This window comes from Danio rerio, chromosome 14, assembly GCF_052040795.2.
Source record: "Danio rerio strain M-AB ecotype USA chromosome 14, GRCz13ab, whole genome shotgun sequence".
In the NCBI taxonomy this organism is placed as follows: Eukaryota; Metazoa; Chordata; class Actinopteri; order Cypriniformes; family Danionidae; genus Danio; species Danio rerio.
In genome coordinates, this window is record NC_141034.1 from 18,452,474 (window position 1) to 18,478,891 (window position 26,418).

The 26,418-nt window shown below is 37.6% G+C and overlaps 1 pseudogene; it reads left to right on the top strand.

Annotated features, from left to right (window-relative positions):
* The first annotated feature begins 18,327 nt into the window (after nucleotides 1-18,327).
* Nucleotides 18,328-18,858, top strand: LOC147833914 (E3 ubiquitin-protein ligase TRIM39-like; annotated as a pseudogene).
* Nucleotides 18,859-26,418: the final 7,560 nt, after the last annotated feature.

Sequence of the window (26,418 nt, forward strand, 5' to 3'; positions counted from 1 at the left end):
ATTTCCTCATTTCGAATAAACGGAGGCACATTAGACACCGTAACTTTAGTCGTTGGAGTAACAAGCGGTGAAATAAAAAGTAAATCGCCACTTACCACAATTCCGTCGCTTATCAAACAATTCACTAGCTCTTCTTTCTCAACGAACACCACAACAGCTTTGTTCATCCGCGATGCCGAAGTAATGTTTTCATATCCAACTTTTTCCCCGATCGCTACCAACACATCCTCAACAGTAACTCCCTGCGCTGGCACACACCTTACTCCATGACGAAGCGACACATTTAGCGCTACCCCCTCGGGGATAGACGCCATCCTATCGCCGCCTCAAAACTCGCAAAAACCAAATCAAATGTTTTCATACATGTGAATTGAAAACAAGAGAAAAAATGAAAAGTTTAGGTGTAAAGAAAAAACACCAATTCAGTCAAACTCTCCCCGTTATCACCCTCACACGCACCCCAAACACTCCCAGCATGCACCGAGAGAGAGAGAGCGAGAGAGAGAGAATGGGTCAATGACCAATAAAGTGGGAAATTATGGAAGTAGCAAAAGAACTTAAAATGGATGAAAAGCAAGTAGGGAAAGGTTAAAACTAAAGAGATGAGTGTATAAAAAAAGAGTGAGAAAATGTACTATAGAATTGAAACAGATTTAGAAAATGTTAGAGAAATTCAAAGAAAGTAAAGAAAGGCCAACTAGTGAGAAAACACTAAAATAGATTAGGAAGAAAAAAAACACAAGCTGAAGCTAAAGAAAGGAATTAAAAGAAAATTAAAGAAACAGAAAAAAAAAGATACAATGGACTTAGTAATAAATATTAAGAAGAATCAACTATTGGACAGCAAAAACAAGAACATAGATGAAAGGAGTCTTTATTTGATGAAGGAAAAATGGGAAAGTGGAAAAATGCTTAGATTATTAACTAAGCAAATTGTTATATTAAATTAAGGGGCACGGAGATAGACTTTGAAGGGTCCTAGTCTTTTCGCCTGCCGGACATCCCAGAAGGCACTGGGAAATAGAATAAGGTGTTCTGAGAAACACAAGAAGCAACTTGTTGACTGTGAACTCTTATTACATGAACTAAAGCAGTGAGCCAGGCACTGCATACAGAGAGCTACTGAGACTTTGACCCATCGACATATGTTCAAGAGACACTTAAAGAAGGAGAAACAAGAAACTGATGAACTGATCAAAAAGCTAAACTTTCCAGCAACATCAGCTGGGTGAAAGAGAAGCTAGCACCAAGAGGGAGGAGAAATGCTCAACACTTTAACTCCTTAAATAAGCAGGAAATGTGGGGATTCCTGAATATCACAATGCAAAGACTGCACCATCTATGGAACAGTTGCCTCCGGGAGAGAGATTGGCTATGGCCTAGCAAACTCAATCTCAAAAGCCCAGTAGACATATGATCCAAATCAAGTATATTGCAAATTAAAACAAAAGTGTAGCCTTTCTTGTTTCAAATCAGACTCCTGTCAATTGATTAGTTAGAAAGTTATTTTATAAAATAGGACTTTACATTTAGTAAAAGAAAATTGAATTAAATAAGGATTATGAAATAAAAAGATAATATCTATTAATTAAACCAGATAGAAGATGTAATTAAGACAATTGATAATGGGAAAATAGATTCAGTTAAAACATTTCTGAAGCAGGGCTAGTAAAAAGAAGAATTTGTCTATGCAAATTTATAATTTTAAAAGAGATGTAGACTTAGAAAATTATTATCAGGAAGAAATTAAAGAAAAAAAGAACAGCACAAGAAAATAGGTCAACAGTGAGAAGCTCTAAGTGTAGTAAGAGATGATTTGGGGGAAAAAAGGAGTTTAATGTAATAGATTTTGTTTCATATATCCATACAAGTAAAAAAAAAATGGAAACTAGATTTGAGGACTAAAGAGTAAAGCACAACAGAACAAAAAGATTAAATGATTTTTCAGTTAACTTACAAAAATTATATGAAAGATGTGAATACAATCAAGTAGATGGGTTGCCTTCGAAAGTAAATATTAATCAAGAGAAATTTAGAGAAAAAAAATAAATGCAACATTCAAATGAACAAATAGTTTAAAATGATTTGAAGAAGTACAGTTAATACTTAAAGGATTATTATCATTGCAGTACTTGGATTTAGAATGAGAAAATTAACCAGTACAGTGAGGGTTAAAAATAAACCAGATGCACATCTGCAGAGAAAAGAAGAAAAAAGCTGAAATAGGTATAAAAAACAATATTGAAGTTTTATTAAGAGTGGGAGTATTACATAGTGATTATAATATGCAATACATATGTCGTTGGATATTTCTATTTAGATTATATTTCAATTCAGGTATGACAGTGTATGTAATTATTAAGATTTCAATTTAAATTGAATAAATACTTTAATTGTGCTGCATCAAAGCAGTTAAAAAAGCAGAAGATATAAGAAAAATAAACGAGAGAAAATTTGTCAACTGAAGTTCCTACATTTTATGAACAAATGTTCCTCCTGATGTCAAATATTGTTGATAATTAGTTTCTTTTCAGCCAAGTTTAGGTAATTAGCAAAAGAGGATAGGTACCTATTAGTATTTTCATTTGCTGCTGAAAATTATACATACACAAAGTCTGAAGATCTTATGATGAACAGTAGTGTGTTACACTATATAGTTGATTTAAATATCTGCAGCTCCTCATAGCTCTAGCTCAATTAAAAGACAGAAAACACATGATGACTTTTAGGGAAGACTGAAATTTAGCATTGATGGAACAAAGAACTTTACAAAAAACTGCACAAAAGAAAATTTATGAAACAGGAAAGACTGCAAAAATAAGGCACCAAATTAACAGGAAACACAGATTCAATAAAGACATTTGAGATTATGAAAGAAAAATTAGTTTAGCATTAAAGGAAACAATACAGATTTAAAAGTTAAACAAGTGACAGAATATGAGGTAGCAAGTCATCTATAGTGCTTATAGAGCTACAGTCTCAATTGAAGAACATTGTGAAAATTAAACAACAAAAAGGTCTCTGTGAACAATCTAGCATGAAAGGGGGGAAATAGCCTATATACATAAAAGACTAATTGTTGCGCCAACAGCATCTCCAAGTATACTTATTGCTGATGCACATGAATTTGATCAAGGGTGAAGTATTAGGAAAACTTAAACAGCAAGGAGATTGGTATCCTTATTCGAATGCAGTGTTTAGTGAGTTTTGTCCATGTGACATCTATGCTAAATATAATGTGAGGGAAGGAACAGCGAGCAGTACCTGAAGTGACTTTTAAGTATTTAGTAATGAGGGTTTGAGGTTATATTAAAACGAGTACAAGGCAAGAAATACATGTTTGTACTACTTAACAGGTTGGGATTAAAAGCTGGTTGTGATGATTAACTATTTCTCATGAATAAAAACATCCATTCTTAGATTTGGACTATCATCAGAAATAATTTCAAATAATGATTGTGCATTAATAAATTTAGAGTAATTAAAGTAAATTAAAAATAGCTAAATAAGTAAATAAGTGATTAAATAAATAATCAAATAAATAAATAAAACAGTTAAAGAAGTACTGTTTATAAAGAATGAATCAAAGGCTAGAGTGAAGTTTATCAAGCACAATCACAACAACTGGTCAAAGGCACCAAGAAGATCTATTAAGGCCATAACTTTTTTGAAAAACTTAAAAAATAGGAAACCTGATTGAGTTTGGATTGGTAAACTAGACTGATGTGTAAACTGATGCTTTAATGAGTTTTTATGTAAACTAACAGAAACAGGAACACTGTATGGAACGCTAATGTCCAGTCTAAAACATTGGCACATAAGAATTTATGTAGAAAAACTGTATAGAAAATGAATATAGAAAAACTAACTGCCATGTATGAAGTTATTTATTTACAGGAACAGAACAGGGAACGACAGAAGGAAACTGTTTTGGAAGATGTTCCTGCTGTTGCTGCTGCTGATGATGCAAATAAAGATGAGTAAAAGCCTAGAGGTAACTTCTCCAAAGGTAAAGGATTATCTCAATCTGACAGAGTTGGACAAGAGTATCAAACAATTGTCTTCTTAATTTTTTGGAAAGAGGCAAATATCCCAAAACAAAATGAATGTAAAGATCAATCATCTAAAGAAAAATGCCGACCCAGAGGATATGCATTAATCAAACTGATACATATGCGATTTATGAAGAAATTGACTATGACCAGATCTCAGATTATCAACTCTTAGAAGAAACCAATAACAGTGATTGGTATCGTTGGACAAATACACAGTTGGAAAATTGCAAATATCCAATTGCCCAATAATTTTATAATAGCCTTTATAAAGCTTATAGTGGTTGTAAATCTTTATGATTATAGACATTGTGCAAAATTCAGGAAAATAACTGCAATATACCAAACAGTGACTCACTGTTTTGCCAGGCTTGATGTCTTGATACTATAGGACACTTCAAATTTACATTAGAGAACAATGATAGGTTGAAAAAAGACTGTAAAGAAATGAACATCAGAATTCAAAAAGCAGTAAGAGAGATCCCAACAAAATATGTGATAAATAAGAAATTAGAATATGAATGTTATAATCAAACGAGAGGATCAGAAAATGTAGAAAAATTTAAAGAAAATTTTGCAATAATTTGGCATTTGAATGACGAAATGTAGGAAAAAAGAAAATGCTTATATGCAAACCTTCCAAATGGCTACAGCTACAATAAAGAGTATAATGTTGCAAGTTTCTGAAGTTGCAATTATGAAAAAAAAAGTGATAAGGCAGTTAACCGCACACTTGGTATTTGTACTGGACAATGTACAATTCCAAAGATAATTTCCCTTAATACAAGAATATATACAAATAGTACACTATAACTGGATCTGTGGATCAGGAGTATTATGCCCCAATATTCCATTGAATTGGAAAGGGATTTGTACTAGAGTTAAAGTAATACAGAAAATAATAAAATGATTGGGTTAAAGAGTAAGATGACCTAGAAAGACCAAAGAATTGAAAGCAGCAGAATTATAAGCATCAAGTTAAGAGACAATATACACCTGACTCAGAAGTTCACATGTTGTGCCTTTTCTCAGATCGATTCTGGTTAAAGCTGCTGTCAAGCAGATGGCCAATGTGCAAGTGAATAGAATTGTGCATGACTGCAGAGACCATGTCTATGAGATCTTTGGGCCAGATTTGGACCAGTTGGATGAGTTTAAAAAAAAAAAAACAATTACTGCTTTAAATTTCTTTTTGTCTTTAACTTAGGAGCTACTTCCTGCTTTGCTACTGTTCGGACGTCTTTGCCCACTGCTCCGCTCTTCGCACTCTTGCTTTTATATCTTAAACCCTAATTTTAACTTGAGCCTATCAGCACAGTGCTCAAACAACACGGCTTGAAGATCAGCATCGATTCTACAAACTTTCTGGAATATAGCTTTACTAACAAGAGAGGAATTACCGTCTAAACAATCCTCCCGCTACCAGCTATCAGCTGCTTACATTCCGGAGACGGGAAGACACGGCTGTGAAAATGCCTCTGGATCGGATTAATTCAGATTCTCACTGCTGTACAAACTGCCACAAACTTCTACAAAAGATTGCAGTTCTTGAAACGAAGTTGCTTGCGATCTGACCAGAACTTCAGCTTCATTGTGGATTCTCTCAGCACACAGCCGGTGAGTCCCATAAATCTGTTCCTGCTACTGTTTTGAGCACAGAAAAACAGAAAAGAACTGTTGAAAATGAGCATTGGCATAAACAAGGTGCGAGACCAAAGGGTACTCGCGGGGTCAGATCATACGCTGCCGCATTAGCATCTTCTACCCCAAATACAGCTCGGACTCAAATACAGCTTCAGAACAGATATGAAGTTTTGAGTAATATGGGTGAAGAATCTCCAAATGCAGTCAGACAGAGATCGCATGATTCAGCAACTAATTTTGCATGGAAAAGAGGCTCAAGGCCGACTAGACAGCGGCATTCTGCTCCGATCGCAACAGAGATAAGAACACTAGTCGTAGGAGATTCAATAATCAAGAATTTCAGGAGCAGATCTACAATGACATACTGCTTTCCTCATGCAACAGTTTCTGATGTAAACAAAGAACTTGAGGAAATTCTGAAAAAGCACAAGACGGCAAAACGGATTATCATCCATGTGGGGAAGAATGATATTCGGAAAGAACAGTCAGAACTGCTCAAGAAAGATTTCTGTAAGCTCTTGGAAACAGCTGAAAGATTGAAGGTTCAGGCGTTCATAAGTGGACCACTCCCTGCAAGAGGGACAAATATGTTTTCACGGCTTCTTGGTCTAAATGTATGGCTACAGAAAACATGTACCAAGAAAGGACTAAATTTCATCGACAACTTCAATCTCTTCTGGAACCAAAGACAGATGTTTACATCAGACGGCCTTCATCCAAACAAACTTGGTGCAAAGGTGCTAAAGGACAATATTTTTTTCTCCCTCAATCATCCATCAGCTGTGTATGCCACTGAACTGAACTGCAAACACACACCTAGCAAATGTCCGGATGACCACAGGACTTCAAATCAGCTCCTGAGTGGACTTGTGGCTGACGAATCACCCAAGGACAGTGATAATGCCACGCAGCCAAAACACCCAATGTTGATAGAGACACTATCAGTTTCCCTCTGCTCAACACAGGCAGACTGTGACGCATCAGAACAGCATCAAGTCTCGTCACTCAAAAATGATCCTCAGGAAAACATATTTCTGCAGACAGAATCTCCAGATGCACAGCCTCTGTCACCGGACACGATCTCATTGTCACAATGTTCACCACTCTTGGGTTTTTCAAAAAAGATGGAGGAACTGGTGTATGCTGGAACTAAACTTTCACACTCCATTGCCGCAAGCCCCCAGTTACCAACCAAAAAGCGGCCTGCTCCACAACCACCTATGAGCCCACCTGGAAGAGCTCTCCGATCACACCGCCAGGGCCCAAACAACAACGCCCCATCTTCAGCTAGTGAACACAAGAGCTCTCTGTGATGCGTGTCGGAGACCTGCTTAGATAACAGTGTCTTTATCAAATGTTTTCAGAACAAGCAGGAACCCAGTGTGTCTGTAGCTTTCTCTAAGCAGATATGTGTTGTGTTAAGTGACAGAAAACCAAACTTCATCAGGCCGTTTAGCAAATCATTCAAATCTGGTGTCTATTAAATGTAGATCTGAGACTACTATAGAAAAAACAGCTAAAACTGTTAAGTTAGCGCTTTTAAACATCAGATCACTCAACAATAAGTCTCTTTTAGTCAATGATTTTATCAACACAAATTGCCTTGATTTTATGCTTTTAACTGAAACTTGGCTAGATGACAGCTGTAGCGCAGCAGTTCTGAATAAAGCAGCTCCTTTAAACTTTGACTTTTTGAGTGTTTGCAGAGCTAATAGGAGAGGTGGAGGCATCGCTGCCCTGTTTAAAGATGTGTATAAATGTAAACAAGTGTCATCTGGTGACTATTTGTCTTTTGAATATCTGAGTATGCACTAAAAGGTGCTCCACGCATCTTACTGATCATTATCTACAGACCTCCAAAATATTCTCCAGCTTTTATTGAGGATTTTACAGAGCTGTTATCAATAGTAACCTCTGAATTTGATTATTTTAGTATTGCTGGGGATTTTAATATTCACATTGATAATCCAGAAATCAATGCTGTAAAAGAACTGATGACTGTTTTTAACACTTTTGATCTGACTCAGCATGTTCAAGGACCCACACACAATCGTGGACACACTCTTGATCTACTTATAACTAAGGGTTTACACATTTCATCAACTGTTGTTAAGGATGTAGCACTATCTGATCATTTCTGTATCTTTTTTGATATATTGATCACTCCAGCTATTAAAGACAGATCTGTCTCTGTCAGAAAGAGATGCATAAATGAGAACACTAGTGAGCAGTTTATGAAGGCCATATCACTAGCACAAAGTATATCTGCAGATTCTGTTGATTCTCTCCTTGATTTGTTCAATTCTAAAATTGAGAATGTCATAAATGACATCGCTCCTGTTAAAGTCAAGAAGATGACTGGCAGGCAAAAGGGATCTTGGACAAGGTCGCCGAGAGTACAAATGATGAAAAGACAGTGCAGAAAAGCTGAGCGTATGTGGAGAAAGACGAAACGTGTAGTCTTTATAATATCTATAAAGACAGTCTTCATGCCTTTAATATGGAACTAAACACTGCTAGACAGTCTTTCTTTTCAAGCCTTATAAACAGCAACTTAAATAATGCTCGTACACTCTTTGCAACGATAAAGAGACTCACAAACCCCCCCAGTCAGATTCCAAGTGAGCTCCTCTCTGAAAGCAAATGTAATGAGTTTGCTCATTTCTTCACTGATAAGATCAATAATATCAGAAAGGCAATCAGCTCATCTAATCAGCCAAGTTGTGTCGATATCAAACAAGCTTAACCACAACTTAAGAAATCAGACATTATGTCTGATTTCATGGCAATTAACGGCAAAATCTTAGAAGAGACTGTGCAAGTTATGAAAACATCAACCTGCAGTCTTGACACGCTTCCCACATCATTCTTCAAAACGGTGTTTACCTGTTTAGAAATGGATCTTCTAAAAGTGGTAAATGCTTCACTTCTATCAGGGATTTTTCCAACCTCACTCAGAACTGCAGTTGTTAAACCCCTCTTGAAGAAGAGCAACCTGGATAACACCCTATTGAGCAATTACAGGCCAATCTCAAATCTCCCTTTCATTGGCAAAATCATTGAAAAAGTTGTTTTTAAGCAGGTTAACAAGTTCTTAAACTTCAGGGGGTGTTTAGACAATTTTCAATCGGGGTTCAGAGCACATCACAGTACAGAGAGCGCTCTTATAAAGATAATCAATGATATACGCCTAAATACAAATTCAGGTAAAATAACAGTGCTGGTATTGTTGGATCTCAGTGCTGCATTTGACACTGTCGATCACAGCATACTTCTGGATAGGCTGGAAAACTGGGTTGGGCTATCTGGCACGGTCCTCAAATGGTTTAGATCTTACCTAGAAGGTAGAGGTTACCATGTCAGTATAGGTGACCATAGGTCGAGGTGGACACCCATGACGTGTGGAGTCCCACAAGGCTCGATTCTGGCACCTCTCCTGTTCAACCTTTACATGCTCTCTCTAAGCCAAATAATGAGAAAGAACCAAATCTCCTACCACAGCTATGCTGATGACACTCAGATCTACCTAGCCTTACAGCCTAATGACTACAGCCCCATTGACACCCTCTGCCAATGCATTGATGAAATGAGCAATTGGATGTGCCAAAACTTTCTTCAGTTAAACAAAGAGAAAAGTGAAATGATTGTGTTTGGAAACAAAGATGAGGTTCTCAAGGTAAATGCGTACCTTGGCACTAAAGGTCAAACGACAAAAAATAAGGTCAAGAATCTTGGTGTGACTCTGGAGTCAGATCTGAGTTTCAACAGTCATGTCAAAGCAGTCAGTAAATCAGCTTACTATCATCTCAAAAACATAACAACCTAAATACATCACAGATATGCTTACTCAATACAAACCTAACAGATCACTCAGATCTTTAGGATCATATAAACTAGAAGTTCCAAGAGTTCAGTCAAAGCAGGGTGAATCGGCTTTTAGCCACTATGCCCCTCGCTGCTGGAATCAGCTTCCAGAAATGATCAGATGTGCTCCAACATTAGGCACATTCAAATCAAGACTGAAAACACATCTGTTTAGCTGTGCCTTTACTGAATGAGCACTGTGCTGCGTCTGACAGATTGCACTATCATGTTTTTCTCTTCTTCTTTATTGTTTCATATCACATTTTACCTGTTTTTATGTTTTGTTTTGTTTTTATGCATTTTTTATTTGTTTTTATTTTTATTTTACTTGTTTCTTTTATTCTTGTTTATGTAAAGCACTTTGAATTGCCATTGTGTATAAAATGTGCTATATAAATAAACTAGCCTTGCCTTGCCTAATTTCTTTGAATTTTTAACTTTTTTAAAGGATGAGAGTTTTAAGCAAGGTATCATCCATAATACAGGAAAAAGCTAATAGAGTGGACTTAACTGAAGAATTGTGTGATTATTTAAGCCCTATTTACTAGTATACATTTCTGTATGTATTTAGGTGTTCATCGAAGCTGCCGGAGCTCATATCAGATGTACAAGGGGAAAGAGGGAAGATGATTACGGTTAAGGGACACCTTGGTATCCAATGGCAGGAGATGCAGAAGAGCAGACTCTATTGGCGGTTTAAAAACCCACTGTCTGCTCCAACACCAGACAGTACTCAGAAGTACCTCTGGCGACGTGGGATAAAACATCACATATGGCTCTTTTACAGGCGCAGAGAATATTCTACAACTATATGATTTCTATTAAATGATAATTAATCAAGTATATATGCTGTATACCCACAACTGTGAGCAAGGCTGACAAGCTATGTTTTTAACCTGACTAATGATTATTGTGTGTTGAACTCCCCCAAAGAAAGTATTCAGTTAGGGAGAGCAGGATCTTTTACTTCCTCTAAAGTCAAAAGTGGAGGGAGATGTTTGGTTCTGTTTCTCCTCTGATGTGCGGCGGAAGGATGCTGACAATTGATAAGGATGAAGATGGGCAACTTTTTGGTTGCAGAAGTATGTTAAGACTTTGCAAGTGTTGGATTCTTAAGTTGCAATTCAGCGAGGGATTTAGGAAAGGGACTTTTTTGATTAAGTCCCTAAGGGGGGATTTATATTGGAGAATTATAGAGGACCTTTTATTATGTAATCACTATATAATCACTGTATAATCTGCCACTATTAAAATACACTGTTAAAACATATAGAAATACATTCAAGTGATGCAGAGCAAAACACACAGAAGTAAACAGCGGTAAATTAAGATCATTCAGACAGCATATGCAACATGTATTGATGTATTGACCATGACAAAAACAACTTAAAAACAACTTTGCTCAACCTGCAATGCAATAGCATGCATAGGGAGAATCATTTAAAAGTGTTGAAATATGACCATTAAAATGTGCAAAAACAGAAAAACATACAGCCATCAATATAAAGGCTAGAATCCTATTGGAGCCTGAAAAAAATGTGATGCTCATGCTACACCACTGTTTCATGATGACTATGGGAAAAGCCTGTATATAAGCTGTGGGTTTTGGAACATTTGTAGGAGAGAGATCGATCGACCAACTCTGCTGTAACAATAAACTGCTTCAACTTGACAACTTTGAAGACCTCAGCCTCTTTTTTGAAACTTAGAAGATGTTTGTCGAGATCCAGCGCAACTTTCCACAATACTACTAATACCTAAATAATGAAATTTTAATTTCACTGAACCTTTAAGACAATTCTATATATTCTGCAGAAACAACTGCCTATTGATCTCACCTTTTATATGACTACTTGACACAAAACTACACAATTAGACACAAAACATTAATCTCAGCTGTATTGAATGTTGACAGAAACAAAAATGACTAGAAGCAGCCAATAGCATTCTTATTATTTTCCGTCAAGATCCCACCAAACAGTCAAGAATAGAGGCAATAAAGCTACAGATCTATTTTTAAAATATTATTTAAATATTACCACTGAATGCTTCAACAATGCTTTTCTAACATATACTTTTTGTATTTTCTAGTTCAAATATCTAAAAAAAATCACTAAATCAAAATCAAATTAAATTAAAAAGCATTTTCTAGACATATTCACATATCTAGCATATTACTAAATATCTAGAAAAGAAATTCAGTTTTTTTTTCAGAAATAATTCTGAATTAAGTGATTTTATTTCTCTAAAGCAAACAAATTAATCTGTCAGTGAGTTAAGGAAAATAATCTTACTTAAAACCAATATTCTTTTACATACTCAAATTGGCAGATTATTTAGCTTTTTAATAAAAAGCCAACATCATTTTGACAGAAAATCTGTCTAGAAAATGTTTATTCTTTAAGAATTTTTACATTTTTGGACTAGAAACAAGACATAAACAGTAAAAAGGAAAGAATTTTTGCAGTGTATTTACCAACTGTCAATGATTCATAGTACATGACTGTGTGATAAGAAATTTGATCACAAGAAAACCAACTATGATATATAAAAAAAATTGTAAATGAGGGGTAAAAAATGCATCAAAAAGTTATGAGATGCATTTCTTTCATTAAAAGCACATGTTTATAATATTGCAACTGTGTAAAAAAAAAGCACACAGCTGTCCAACAAGCTGAAAAATGTAGAAATGGTTTTGTGACTGAAAGGGCTCATCTCTAAATTAGTCAGAGCAGCAGCATCACAATAAAAAAAAAAAAAAACATGTGCCAAGATCAAAGTTATTAGCCCCCTTAAGCTATATTTTTTCGATAGGCTACACATACCATCTTTCCAGATGCCATCATTATACAATAACTTGCCTAATGACCCTAACCTGCCTAGTTAACCTAATTAACCTAGTTAAGCCTTTAAATGTCACTTTAAGCTGTATAGAAGTGTCTTGATAAATATCTAGTCTAATATTATTTGCACAGCACGTATCATCTCCTGATTATTCCACTCATTTTATAGCTTTAAAGTCATTATTTAAGAAATGTAGTCTTGTTTATATTAGTCAGTGTCTTTCTTACCCCCGTGCTTGCGTAGGTTTCCTCCAGGTGCTCCGGTTTCCCCCAAATCCAAAGACATGCGGCATGCGCTGCTATAGGTGAATTGAATAAGCTAAATTGGCCATAGTGTAGGAATGTGAATGAGTGTGTATGGATATTTCCCAGTGAAGGCATCTGCTGCATAAAGCATATGCTGTATAAGTTGGTCATATATATATATATATATATATATATATATATATATATATATATATATATATATATATATATATATATATATATATAAATATATATATATATATATATATATATATATATATATATATATATATATATATATATATATATATATATATATATATATATATATATATATATATATATATATATCGAGAGAGAGAGAGAGAGAGAGAGAGAGAGAGAGAGAGAGAGAGCTAAGAACCCCCCTCACAGATTTCTCTTTTAAATTAATATTTTCTACAGGATGCTTTACAATAATATGTTTGTGCATTATTATTCCGTACCAATGCAAAGTTTGGAATATATATATATATATATATATATATATATATATATATATATATATATATATATATATATATATATATATATATATATATATATATATATATATATATTATTTTTTATTGCTATTAAGTGACTATAAAATTTTAATCATTATTAAGAGGTTAAATGAATTTAAATGGCATCAGATTATGGCAGGTAATTGTTAACATTACTTTGATTAAGCTTGAACGGCTTAGCCTGAGAGTTAGCTTGCCCCGGACCAGGCTAGTTTCCCAGCATAAGTTGCCAGGGTAACTAAGTTTAAACTATCGTAAATTTGATTTATGAAACCGAATCCGCTATCAATAAACCTGACTTACCAAAATAAGCCTGGCTTTTTCTGTAAGCTTGGTTTATGGAATAGTCCCCCTGCCTCAAGTTCAGTCTTTTTTCACTTCAACAATAGTCGGATAATGCGATGCACGCTGTAAATTAAACTGACATCACAGCATATACAGTACATGAATTCCAGCTCTAAACTGAAAAAAGTAGTGGTAAGTGTCCAAATTATTCCAATTTGAACCTTATTTATGGTAACTATGTGGGCCCATAGCCAAGGGGGTTCGGGACTTCGGGTGGTTGGAAAAACTCACCCCTCAATGACAAAGGTCCAGAATTTGTCCCATACATGAGCTCATTTGTCTGATTTTGACTGCTATGTCATCATAAACAGTGAAATTATTCCATTGAAAAAGGCTTTAAGACCAAGCACAATCCTATATTAAAATTAATTTGAAAACTAATTTGGCTATTTTTGTTATCCATGAATTTTCAATCAAATGAAATGTACTTTTTTACAAGAGATGCTAGAAAAAAATGTGAAGCTCTTTTATTTTTATTATTACGTTTTAATTTTTTATTATTCAAATTGCCAAATTCTGACTGAGGACAGTTGAATGTTCTGGCCAGTTTGTAGTCTAAAGCTACAATAGGTTTGATCTAATAAATTTGTATTTTAAAAATAATTATGTGTTAATTTTTCTTTATTCCAAATCTTTAGGAAATATTGTGGTACATTGAACAAGTGGTGCTCACTGCAGAGCCATTTGGGCAGAGCTGAGCTCCAGCGAGGTGGGGTAGGGTTAGGGGTGGGGTGGGTGTACGCATTAAAACAGCTTATAGGAGGAGGAGCGAGAGCTCATGCTCCCCCTCGCTGGAGCTGAGCTCTGCTCAAATGGCTCTGCAGCGAGCAGTGTCTCACATTGAATGTGTCATTATGATGACAACCTGATGGGCTAATACAGCTAAAAATAGTGCTTAAAATTTCACTAAAATACAGTATTTAAATCTCATACAGCTGGGTACGGGTCTGCTATGGGATAACCAAGTAGCTGTTTAATGGAACAATAGATTATCCCAGTACATATACAGTAGTCATTCAGTTTCCCAGAGATGGGTTGCGGCTGGAAGGGCATCCGCTGCATAAAAACGTGCTGGATAAGTTGGCAGTTCATTCTGCTGTGGCAACCCCGGGTAATAAAGGGACTGAGCCGAAAAAAGAAAATGAATTAATATTAGTCATGCAGGCTGTTAGTCATTAAAAAAATATAACATTTAAACGTTATTTTTAACATAAAATCATAAAATGGTGTTTATATATATATATATATATATATATATACATACATCTCAAATTAATAATTAGCCCCCTGTATATTTTTCCCAATATCAGTTTAACAGAAAGAATTTTCAACACATTTCTAAACATAATAGTTTTAATAACTTATTTCTATTTACTGGTTTCATTTATCTATGCCATGATGACAGTAAATGATATTTGACTAGATATTTTTCAACATACTAGTATTCAACTTAAAGTGACATATAAAAGCTAAACTAGGTTTATTAGGTTAAAGTTAGAGTAATTAGGCAAGTCAATAATGATGGTTTGTTCTGTAGACAATCAAAAATATATTGCTGATGGGGGCTAATAATATTGACCTTAATTTCGGTTTAAAACGAATAAAGACTGCTTTTATTCTAGCCAAAATAAAACAAACTTTCTGCAGAAGAAAAAATATTATCAGACATACTGGGAAAATTTCCTGAATATCATTTGGGAAATACTTGAAAAAGAAAAAAAAAGCCACGAGAGGGCGAATAATATATAATGTATACACACACACACACACACATACACACACACACACACACACACACACACACACACACACACACACACACACACACACACACACACACACACACACACACACACACACAGTTGAAGTCAGAATTATAAGCCCCTTTTTGATTTTGATTTTCTTTTTTAAATATTTCCCAAATGATGTTTAACAGAGCAATGACATTTTTACAGTATGTCTGATAATATTTTTTCTTCTGGAGAAAGTCCTATTTGTTTTATTTCGGCTAGAATAAAAGTAGTTATTAATTTTTAAAAAACATTTTTGGGACAAAATTATTAGTCCCTTTAAGCAATTTTTTTAAAATAGTCTACAGAACAAACCATCATCATACAATAACTTGCCTAATTACCCTAACCTGCCTAGTTCACCTAATTAACCTAGTTAGGCCCTTTATATGTCACTTTAAGCTGTATAGAAGTGTCTTGAAAAATATCAAGTAAAATATTATTTACTGTCATCATGACAAAGACAAAATAAATCTGTTATTAGAAATAAGTTTTTAAAACTATTATGCTTAGAAATGTGCTGAATCAATCTTCCCTCCATTAAACAGAAATTGGGAAAAAAAAATAAACAGGGGCGCTTATAATACAAGGGGGCTAATGATTCTGACTTCAACTGTATGTATATATATATATATATATATATATATATATATATATATATATATATATATATATATATATATATTCATTCATTCATTTTCTTTTCGGCTTAGTCCCTTTATTAATCTGGGGATCGCCACAGCGGAATAAACCGACAACTTATCCAGCACATTTTTAAGCAGCGAATGCCCTTCCAGCCAAAACCCATCTCTGGAAAACATTCACACAGACTCATTCACACCCATACACTATGGACAATTTAGCCTACCCAATTCACCTGTATCGCATGTCTTTGGACAGTGGGGGAAACCGCCACTGCATCTCCTCTCATTTTATTTGTAGGATACAATTACCATAGAGCACTCTTTGAAAGAAAATTAAACTATTCTTTTACAAAACGAAAAAAAAAAGTAATTGTTCATTGCAGAATGACATTTTTCTTCATAAAGAAACTTTAGGAACTTCTCAATGTAAACTAATCTTGCTATTATCTCTTTTCTGCCATCATACATAGGGAGAGGTTGCTGTAAATATTAAGTTAGAACAAAAAATTACGTTTAAACTAAGTTCAGTGGTGCAAAACAAAAATATTTTGTAGTGTGTTAGTTGTAACTTATTCCCCGTTTACACTAATACGTTTTAGTTATAAAACGCATAAGTTTTGCTACAGTTACACCTTCTGTCCACACTACACCAGAGTTTTCCAGCCCTGAAAACTGAGCTTTTTGATAATGCTGATAAGGTCGTTTTGGTTTTAAAACGCTGCTCCTCTGTGTCAGTGTGGATGGGGAAAACAGACATCTGAAAACGGAGACGTGGCTGCAGACATTCGCCTACCTGATTGGGGCTTTTTCCTCTATATTAAGTGCACAATGTTCAGTCTTGCACCCTTTCCTGGTAAGTTCAGACTTTGCAAGTTTGATATGGAAAACAAACTCCTGAGGACACGTCAGGTAAATCTTTAAAGGGAACAGTGTATCTACTTTATAACGCCATTCACATCACCCTGACTATGTTGTTTTAATAATTTTTAACAATCAAATGAAAACATGATTTAAGGAACTGCCAATTTTCATTTTGATATTAAGAGCTTAACAGATACCAAATATGTTGAGGTGTAGCTGCAAAACTAAACATAGCCTATAAGATAAGTTCCTCCTTTTATTTTCATTAAAAAAAAAAATAAAAATGAAAGATACCCTCTCTTTTGCCAGAGTGTGTGTGTGGTCACGTGTGTTTTCAGGGGTGTAGTGTGGACATACGAAAACATACTGTAACCGGGGCCTTAGTGTGCCTTTACACACTTCTGGAGCAACCAGACCAAGGAGAGTAGATTCATTCCAGCCACCAGTGTACAAAACAGGAGATAGTATTCCGTAATTGTGGGGGCTTCTTGACACAGCCATATCACCCTGCAGCCTAAGTCTGATTGCTCACTGAAGATAAGCAGGGCTGTGCCTGGTTAGTAATGGATGATCCAGCGCTTTCTGCTCTAACCAAGAGTCTCATGCAGCACTCGCATCCAGACCTCTACTTTTCTGCCTCCTGTTTAGGGGTGGCAAGGTCGCTGGTTCGAGTCCCAGCTGAGTCAGTTGGCATTTCTGTGTGGAGTTTGCATGTTCTCCCGATGTTTGTGTGGGTATCCTCCAGGTGCTCCTGCTTCCCCCACAGTCCAAAGACATGCGGTATAGGTGAATTGGTTAAAACATATTGGCCATACTGTATGAGTGCGAGAGTGTATGGGTGTTTCCCAGTAATGGGTTGGTACTGGAAGGCCATCCGCTGTGTAAAACATATGCTGGAATTGTTGGTGGATCATTCCGCTGTGGGGACCTCTGATAAATAAGGGACTAAGCCGAAGGAAAATAAATAAATGATTGAGCCTGGCCAGAATGAGAGACCACATGGGAAAAGTAGGTTGCTGGCAGAAGAGGTGTTTATGAGGCCAGCAGGGGTGCTCAAGCTGTTGTCTGTGTGGGTCCTAATACCCCAATAGAGTGGTGGGGACATGTTTTTATGTCGACTTCAAAATCCACACTTGCTGTAATCTCAGCATGAGGCTTTTATTGTTGCCTATTGGTTCGGCATGGCCTTGACAGTCCATCAAAGAGTGTTTTTGCCTGAAAAAGTGGGAAATACACCATTTTTTAAAAATATCTGTGTGTATGTGTACATGGCCTTAGAGTTTCACACACTGAATTTTCATACTTTCCACTTTAGCAGCTCTGATTGATTGATTAATTGATTGATTGTAAACATGTTCAAAATCAAATTTTCCCCTTGATGGACACGAATATTTGAATCCCACATTTAATGTTTAAATCTGATGCCATTAAACACAGATAATAAAACTAATAATGAGTGTCATAATTCATAATAATGTGTAATTTATCATTAAATGAACATGAGAATACAAGCAGCTGTTGATTGTGTCTCTTAAGCTCCTGTCATTCTGGATCCAAACACTGCACATCAATGTCTCCTCCTGTCTGATGATCTGACTAGAGTGACAAACAGAGGATTTGACCAACCAGTTCCTGATAATCCAGAGAGATTTAACTATTATGGCTGTGTTTTGTGTTCAGAGGGTTTAAACTTAGGAAGACACTGCTGTGACGTGGAGCTTAAAGCGAGTGAGTGCTGGAGTCTTGGAGTAACAACAGCATCAAACCAGAGGAAGGGAGAAGATTTCTAAAACACTGATGTCTGGAGTGTATTGTACGGATGGCCTGGAGGGTCTAGTTTTCATGTTTATCAGGCTCTTGAACGAGTGCGAGTTGATCTGGATTATGACAGAAGAAAAGTGTCTTTCTCTGATGCTATGAATAACAAACATCTACACACTTTAACAACCACCTTCACTCATACTCTCTACCCTTTCTTTAGGTGTTTTCCTTCTTTTAGGATCTTACCATCCAGTAGGCTGTAAACATTACATCTGTACACTGTAAAAACCAACAGTCAACTTTATGTAATGAATTGAGTGTAGTTAACTCAAAATTGACTGAAAGTTCATTTTACTCATTTGAAAAGAGTTTTGAATTCAGTGTCAAAAGTAATTAGTTAATTAAATACCTCATTACTTCAACCTTGTGACGATGTCATAAGTGAAGTTTCACAAACTAATTTCGAGAGGAGCATGTGATATGATTGAGTACAGCTGGCCACTCATTTTTAATCAGTAATAATCAAATCCGAATGATCCTAGCTCAATATAAATGGATCACTTTCTACCTTTTACCCTATCTTCATTTCGGAAGACCACAAACTAAGAACCTTGCCCACTTACAACCTCGCTTGCCCTAACCTACAATCCGCCATCGCTAAACCCAGAGTTGTAGACCAGTTAATCAAAAAAGAGATCGACAATAAATTTATGATTGGTCCTTTTTCCACCCCCACCCCCCATTCAGCTCATTTCGTATCAGCCATATCAGTGTAGCCACCAGAAAATTTTCTGACAAAAAACGCCTCATAATCGATCTATCATCCCCTCATAACTCAAGTATCAATAGTCTAATTGAATCAGACCAAATCTCACTCCATTACCACCATATCGATCAGGCAATATCTTTAATCAAATCAGTTGGCCATAATGCATAGCTCGCTAAAGTCGATGTTTCCTCCGCATTTAAAATGATGCCTTTACATCCCGATTTCTGGCATTTGTTCGGCATTAATGGGAGATCCAAATTCTACTTTGCTGTCCGTTTATCTTTCAGATGCAAAAGTAGCCCCAAAATATTCGATATGCTTTCGGAGGTTATATGTTGGATTCTCGCTAATAATTACGGTGTGTCGCATCTTATCCACTTACTAGATGATTTTCTCATCATTTCCCCCCTTAGTGAGCCACCTGCCAGACATTTAGCGATTACTCAAACAGTCTTTGCTAATCTTGGCATCCCTCTAGCAGAGGAGAAAACGTCCGGCCCTAGCACTTCTCTAGAGTTCCTAGGAATTAAGCTGGATTCTAAAAACTTCCAAGCATCACTTCCTAAGGAAAAAATTGACCGAATCATTTATCATTCATCTTCCTTGAGAAGCAAAATTACACAAAACGCGAACTCCTGTCCATCCTGGGACACTTGAATTTCGCCATGCGCATAATTCCTCAAGGACGCCCCTTTGTCTCTCACCTTCTTCAAACCGCAGCCTCCATTAACGGCTTAGAAGAAACTGTCCCTCTGTCCGAAGCTTGTCGTGAGGAACTTAGCCTGTGGATTTCCTTCCTTAAGTGCCGGAATGGCTGCTCGTTTTTCTATAGTGAATTGGTTTCCGCTCCCATAGACATCCAACTTTTCACTGACGCTGCCCCCTCAATAGGTATCGGAGGATATTATCAGTTGGTTTAGTTGGTTTGCTTCTCCATGGCCACCTCAAATGCTAGAAATCCCTTTGCCCTCTCAATTATCAGCTTTTTTTGACTTATACCCCCTAGTGGCCACTACTATCATGTGGGGCGATCCTATCGATACTATCATAGTGATAATGAAGCAGCGGTACAATGTGTTAACAAAGGACGTTCTCATTCCCCTACTTTAATGCCTTTCATTCGTCATCTTTGGACATCAGCTAAAAAGCAGTTTATTATAACTGCAAAACATGTACCTGGTTTCAAAAATCAAATTGCTGACTCTCTTTCTCGTTTTTCTTTCCAGAGATTTCGGCAGTTGGCCCCAGAAGAGGATCCCCATCTTACTCCCATCCCTCCATATTCAAAGATGATATTGCCCTTAATCACCCTATGCACAACTTACATCAAGCATCCATCTCCCTCATTTTAGAAGCAGTAGCCCCTAGAACTCTTCAGTCTTACCTCACAGCATGGAATGCATTCAAACATTTCCACACCCAGTACAACACACAGTTTCCCAATTTTTCCCTCCTCACCATCACATTCTTTATCACATACCTACACACTTCCAAAACCATTCAAGCTAGGACCACTAAGAGTTACTTAAGCGGGATTCATTTCTTTCATAAATTGATACATGGCTCCCCAGCAGAATCTATTTCCAACTCCCAAACAGGCCTTCTTATTAAAGGCATCCAGAAAGTACATCCCTCCTCCCCAGACCCTAGGCTACCCATTACACAAAGTGTCCTCTCCAAATGCATTTCTACTTTCCACAAAGGTTAATCTGTCTTTTTTTGGATTTCTTAGATGCTCTGAAATCACCATAACTTTAAAATTTAATCCAAACATTCACCCTACCATCTCAGACCTTACTTTGTTAGATGAAGGAACTCTTTCCTTCCTCATAAAACAAAGTAAAACAGACCAGGCACGCAAGGGCCATTTCATCTATATATTCGACCTCCCCTCACCCACACTTCCATTTCAAACACTCAAGGCTTTTCTACTTTTTAGGAAAACCCAAAACCCAAGTCCCCTTTCCCCCTTATTTGTAGATGACTCAAATCACCCAGCATCACATTTCTGGTTTCGAAGACACCTCAAAGCTGTTCTCAGATTCTCAGGCTTCCCCTCAGATTCATACTCCAGTCACTCTTTTAGGATAGGGGCAGCCACCACAGCAGCACAAAAAGAGCTCTAACAACAACAGATCCAGACTCTGGGAAGATGGTCATCCGACGCCTTCAAAACGTACATACGTCTCAGCCAAAGGCACCTTGAAGAAGCCCAGAGGACCCTCGCCAGCCATCAACCTACTTCCATTCAAGAGCGAGGGCATGACCCAGCCACCTTCCTTTCCTCCTTTCCTTCCTTCTAGACTGAGTATCACTCAGTTTTCTCCCCCAGTAACATAGTAAATTGGAGTTCATCCAAGCCCCCTTGTCACCCCGCCACCCCAGCCGTCTCCACAGGAGTTTTCACAGCCCCCTACCGTTTCCCAACTCCCGCCGGACCCTGCCCCCCCTAAGGCTCTGACTCCCACAGAAGTGTTACCCTGAGCTTCGACTCCTGGAGGAGTCATCTCACCGCCCCTTCCAGGCCTTAGCAACCTTCATCTTATATATATATATATATATATATATATATATATATATATATATATATATATATATATATATATATATATGTATATATATAGATAGATAGATATGTAGGGAATATGTAATATCTCTTACTTTTTTTTTGTTCTTTTCCAAACATTCCATGGATTATGGTCATACTACTACTGTGCAACACGAGATTCCTCTGGTAGACCCAAAGCCATTTCGCCTCCCTTATCGGAAGATACCTCCCTTACAGTACCAGGAAGTTCGGAAAGCCATATCGCAGATGGAAGAGGCTGGAGTTATACACCCAAGCAAAAGCCCTTATGCGTCCCCTATTGTTGTGGTATCAAAAAAGGATGGTTCCATGAGGATTTGTGTGGACTACAGAAAGCTGAATTCTTGTAGCACCAGAGACACTTTTCCTTTACCAAGAATAGAGGACGCATTAGAAGCATTGGGTCAAGCAAGTTACTTCTCGGCTCTGGATCTTCCATCGGGGTATTGGCAAGTGGAGGTGGCCGAACATGATAAGCATAAAACTGCTTTCAGCACACCAATGGGGTTGTACGAGGCTAATAAGATGCCTTTTGGTCTACAAAATGCTCCCTCAACGTTCCAAAGATTGATGACTTGCTGCTTTGGTGACTTAAACTTTGAGAGCCTCCTGATCTACCTTGATGACATAATTATCTTCTCTAGAACATTCGATGAGCACCTTGAAAGATTGGAGGAAGTGTTCAACCACCTCCGCAAACATGGGTTAAAATTAAACCCTACAAAGTGTTGCCTGCTTAGGAAAGAGGTTCAGTACCTTGGCTATGTAGTGTCATCGGAGGGTATATGGACTGATTCTGAGAAGATAAGTAAAGTCAGGGATTGAAAGCAGCCGTCAACTGCAAAGGAAGTGCTGAGGTTTCTTGGTTTCTCAGGGTACTACAGACGATTCATCAAAGGGTATTCTGCACTGGCAGCTCCCTTGTATGCTCTGACATCTGGAGACCCTAAGTGCAGGAAAAAAAGAGGGGTAAAGGGACCACCTCGCCCTCCTAAACCATTTGAGTGGTGTGTCGAATGTGAGGCAGCTTTTGTGACATTTAAAGAGAAGCTGACTACTGCTTCCATTTTGGGAAGCAACTACAGTTTACCATTTTTGTTGCAAACTGATGCTTCCAGGGATGGTCTTGGGGCTGTCCTTGCCCAAATTCAAGATGGTGCAGAGCGAGTGATTGCTTATGGGAGCCGGGGCTTGAGTCCACCACAAACCCGCTACCCAGCGCACAAGTTAGAGTTCTTGGCTCTGGAGTGGGCTGTAACTGATAAATTTTATGATCATCTCTATGGACATACATTCTCTGTTTTGACTCATAACAACCCACTCAGATATGTGATGAGCACAGCCAAATTGGATGCCACAGGCCAACGTTGGGTGTCACAGCTTGCCATATTTGACTTTGACATCCAGTATAGGCAAGGGAAGTGTAACTCTAATGCCGATGCACTGTCAAGAATGTCTAGCCAAGAAGTCGCAAAAGCCCTCCAGTCCTGTCCTCATCGGATCCTTTCTCAGGGGAATTAAGAAAATAGTAACACTGGCCAAGAGGAGCGGGAAGCAGGTGGTGGTGTGCAAGATGAGGTGGCAATCGAGAGCCAACGAGAGACTCAGGAGGAGGTTCAGAGAGGGCAGACAGATTTGAAGGAGCGGGAACTGATGCACTCCCTGCAATGACGAAGCTGGAGATCAGGAAATGTAAAAAACAAGACCCTGTTATTGGTCCAGTCCTGTATTTTAAAACACTGAATTGTAAGCCACGGCAAGGGAAGAGGTTGGAGGAAGGAAAACAAACACAGCTTTTTCTAAAAGAGTGGAGGAAGTTAGTGGTCAGAGATGGAATTCTGTACAGACAAGTTCAAGGTGGTCAGGGAAGGTCTATTGATCAGCTGGTCTTGCCAGAAAAAATGCGAGAGGTGGCTAGGACAAGTCTTCATGATGATGCTGGTCATTTAGGTTTTGAGCGCACCCTGAGTTTGTTCCGTGAGCGATTTTATTGGCCAAAAATGCACTGTGATGTGAAGTCCTGGTGTGAGCAGTGTGAAAGATGTTGTTTAAGGAAGACTCCAACTGCTGGAAAGCGAGCTCCATTGGTGAGCATTCACACTAATGCACCTATGGAACTTTTATGCATTGATTTCCTGGTCCTGGAAAAGTCTAGGGGAGGTTTTGAGAATGTCCTGGTGGTCACTGATCACATCTCAAGATTTGCCCAGGCCTACCCCACAAGAGATCAGAAGGCTGTCACAGTGGCAAAGGTGCTGTGGAAGAACTTTTTCTGTCGATTTGGTGTCCCAGCAGGACTCCATGCAGACCAGGGGCGCAATTTTGAGAGTGCAGTGGTAAAGGAACTGTGCAAGCTGATTGGAGTCACAAAGACTCATACCACCCCTTACCACCCACAGGGGAATGGGACTACGGAGAGGTTCTGTTGTGTACTGTGGCTTCAGGTGTAACGCATTTTGAGCCTTATGATGTTCCATATGGGACGCTCAGCGAGATCCTGCGTCTGCGCAGTATGACATTGTAGCATGTCTCCTGTATATCCGCAATATTCAGTAAAGAGTTCTGTTGCATAAGTTTTGTGTCCGTGTCATCGCTTAAGTGCAGCGCACTTACATCCATGAGAGATGTAACAGGTTCAACAGAACTTTCATGAATATGTTGGGAACTCTTGATCCTGAGAAAAAACCTCAGTGGCATGAATATGTTGATGCAATGACCCTTGCTTACAACTGTACTCAACATGATTCAACAGGTTTCTCCCCATACTTATTGATGTATGGCAGACATCCCAGACTCGCAGTTGATCTTGTTTTTGGGTTGTCTACCACCAAAGGGCAATGTGAGTCCAGTGAATATGTCCAAAATCTGCATGAGAGCTTGACTTTTGCAAATGATCAGGCAGATAAGATGTCAAGGCATGCTAAGGATCTACAGAAAAAGCACTATGATAAAAAATTGAAGGATTACAAGTTTGAAACTGGTGACTGAGTGATGGTGAAAGTATGTCATGTAGAAGGGAAGCAGAAGCTGGCTGATAGGTGGGAGCCCCATCCTTATGTTGTGGTAAAGAAACAGCCAGGAATTCCAGTGTATGTTGTTCGATCAGAAGATGGTGACAAGGAAAGAGTGGTCCACCGCAATCTTCTAACTCAGTGCATGTTCTTCCCAGTTAAAAAGACCTACCAAGATCAAGTAGAGTCTGAAAGTGAGGGACAAGATGAAGTGGAGACAACTGATGATGTTTCTGATGAGGATGAGGTGGATTTGGAGAAAATAGACAAAAGTGAAGGACAGGATGAAGTGGAGGCAACTGAAAATGTTTCTGATGAGAATGAGGTGGATTTGGAGAAAATAGACAAAAGAGTGGATGGTTCTGTAAACTTGTCTTTAAGCGATGAACCTGCAGACATTGTGGAAGAAGGAGAAGAGACTGTGAGTCCTTTGCAGAAAACAATAAGTGAAATGGAAAGTGGACACGAAGAGCATACACTGTTGGAAGTTCCGGAAATCAGAAAGCCAGAACGGAGATATCCTGAGCGGAAATGACGCCTTCCAAATAGACTCTCTTTTGAGCTGCGAGTCTTCACAAGAGAAAGTGACAATGAAAAGATTGAAAGAGGAAGGAAAGTGTGGGAAAAGGCTAAAGCGAAAAAGGAGAAGCTGTGCCTTAGCAACACTACATATAGACATGCACACAATACACACTCACTGAAAAGAACTTCTTCATGTGTTTATTTGACTTTATTTTACAATTTTTGGAGGGGTGAATTGAATAATGGCTGTGACGCCATCAATCAAAGAGGGGGTGGGTGTAGGGAATATGTAATATATCTTCCTTTTCTCCGGGGGGAGCTGTGTGTTGTGTTAGGGAGATGGGCTGCTGTTTGGCCTCAGTTGTGTTTCCCTCAGTTGTGTGGGAAAGGTAAGGAGGATTGTTTCAGCTCTACAAAGAATCTGTTTAATTTTGTCAATAATATGTGCCATTCATGTTATTTTATGAGATATGTTATAGTTAAGGCATTAATTAATGTGTAGATGTCCTTATTGTCCTTATTGTCCTTATATTGTTCTTATTGTCCTTATGGTGTTGTTTTAGGTTTAATAATACATGTTATTTGGTTGGTTTTTTTATAACCTGAATATATTTAACATTTATATGTGCCTGTCATATGTTCTAGTCTATCTTTTCAGTGTTTAAGTTATTTTGTGAACAGCTAGCTTACTAGTTATGTAGCTGCAGCATTTACGTAATTTATTTCAGATAATTTGTACACATTGTAATTATTTTGTGATGTACTGAGTTGTGTTTCCCTGTGGAAAAGATGTTGCAGTACCATTTCTGCTATGCAAGTGACAAAATGAAGAGAGGAGTCCATTAAAGGGAAAGCTGCTCTGTTTGGCTCAACCACGGTCTTGGTGTCCTTCCTATTCATCCTATCACACATACACAACGCAGAGACATTTTTG